We start from the raw sequence: 2,356 nt of genomic DNA, 5'->3' as shown, positions 1-2,356 counted from the left end.
AAGCTGTAGCACACAGATACTGCTTCCCTCCCCTCCCCCCGCAACGTGGGCCCCCCTAGGTGGATGTGAGGGGGGGGAGCGAGGAGCAACACCAAGTGCTCTGTGCATCCAGATCACTTTCCCATCTGGGCTGGGCTGTGATGCGAGCATCAGGAGCTGCTGCTCTCTTCTCTCCCCCTATGTAGTCCAGGTGGGGAAAGTGACCTGGATGCCGGGAGCCCTGACATCGCTCTTCGCTCCACCCCTCACAGCCCCCTAGGGGTGCGTGAGGAGGAGCAGTATTTGAGGGGGGAGTGAGCAGGAATGCCAGCTTCTCCATGCACCCCAGTCAGTTTTCCCATGTGTGCATAGGAGGGGGGGGGTGCAGGGGTTAGGGGCTCAGGGGACACAGTGCAGGACTCAGGGGGGGAGGGGGGGTGGGGGGGCGGGGGGGGAGATGGGGGCCAAGGGCAATGGGGGGGCGCCCTGTCCACGGCTAGGGGGAGGGGGAGGGGGCAACAAAATACAAGTTCGCCCAGGGTACTGTTTTCCCTAAGGCTGGCCCTGGGCAGGGGAGAGGGGCTCGGGTCAGGTCCATGCGTTGGGGGGTATGAGGAGAGGGGTTTGGGTGAGCAGCTCAGCCAGCTCCGCGTGGGGGGGGGGGAATATACTCACCCTACTATGGCTGGGCTCCAGCTTCTTGCCTGGCCTGGAGGTGGGACCTCAGAGGGAAGAGGAGGAGCAGGGCAGCGGGCCCCTGACAGGTGGGGGGGGGGGACGGGAGAGGAGGAGAGAGGGCAGGGGCGGAGTCCTGGCGATCCTGTGGGAGGGGGACCCCCAAATTGGCCGGAGCCCCTGGGCATGGGCCCCGTTGGCCTTTGCGGTAATCTGCCACTGGCTCAGGCCCAATGTCCTTCTCATTGCTCCTGGGTGAACTGGCTCCACATATCCCAACAGTTCGGGGAGGCTGAATGCAGGTTTTTGGATCAGCGCCCTCACTGACCTGAAGCCAACACTAAGGCAGAGTGGTCATAGTAGCAGTAAGTAACTTCATTTCCTGGCCTGCTTGTATCAAAACTGGGAGCAAAGTGGCTCTAGAGAAGATAGCTGTTAACGCAAGGATGGGAAGCTCAAATGGAGAGGTAATGCATGGAAGCCCCAGAGATGTGACAGTGGGCAGTGGAAGAGGAGTTGCTGGTTCTCAGGGCCACTACCATTGAAGTTAGTGGAATGGGACCAGCCTAAGCCGTCAGTCTAGTACCTAGCAAGCAGGCTCCGCATAATCAAACCACCACCCTAGCAGCTGGCACCTCTGTGGACACCCTCAGCAGACAGGAGGAAAATTCCCCAGCCATGTAAAGTGCCCTTCCCCCTGAGGGGAGGTCCTGCCTAGTCAGGCTGAAGGACATTACCAGTGGTGTGACTGGCAAGAAAGTGTCACTGTCCGGGGCTGCCAGTCCAGTCCTCTTCCCAAGCACTAACGTTTGCTATATGCAGACATCTGACTTCCCATTTTGGCTTGTGATGCTATCACAAGTCTGTGACACTTGGAGGTTTTTCTTAAAGGCTCAGCTCCTGGAGTCACATGATTACATGTGTCTCTCAGCTGTCACTAATAAAAAAAAGAAACTTTCTAGCCTTCTTGGTGGCAGAGAAAAGGTTGAAAATGTGCTGTCTAAAGACTCAAATATCAGAAAGACCCGCAACCTAAAAACACCGCAATTATATATATTAAAAAAAAAATCTCATGCTTTTTAAGCCAATTTTGTGATGTTTGAAGGCCTGACTCGTCACTTTTTGAAAGTGAGGGCTTGGCAATACTGGGAACAGCAAGGATTGTGGGAAATAAGGGAGCCTGGAAGGGTAGTTATGGAGTGGGTTTAGAGATGGGGTAACAAGGACCACTGGAGTTTGCCAAGTGGTCTCGGAGTTCCTGTTGTAGGTCAGGTCTCAGAAGAAGGGGAGAGAGGGAGTGTTAAGGTCTACATTGAAAGCCTTAGCCAGTGTAGTATTGTTGAGTGGAACAGTGATTTTTTTTTCTCTCTTTTCCTCTCCCCCCCAATATTTCTCTACTGGTAAAAGCCCCAGCGTGGCCTCAGTTACACTGGCATTAAGTGCTCTCTTGATATAGCTTATTTTATTCAGGGAACTGGTATATGCTAATCTACAGATGAGGGGGGTTGTTGTTTTTTGTTTTTTGCCAGTATAAGCTGCGCCTACATGTGGAGGGATTGGCAAACCTCCTCTAATATAGACTAGGCCTGAATGGATTTGGGAAGGGTAGAAAGGGATCTGGGGGAAGAAAGCAGAACCTGTGTGGGTTTCATCTGTTCTCAGAGTTTGGATAACCATTGGGAGGAATGTTGGAGCCAGCTTC

Source organism: Terrapene carolina, unplaced genomic scaffold (assembly GCF_002925995.2).
Source record: "Terrapene carolina triunguis isolate 2854851 unplaced genomic scaffold, T_m_triunguis-2.0 Scaffold174, whole genome shotgun sequence".
NCBI classification, from domain to species: domain Eukaryota; kingdom Metazoa; phylum Chordata; order Testudines; family Emydidae; genus Terrapene; species Terrapene triunguis.
This window is presented reverse-complemented; position numbering follows the sequence as displayed.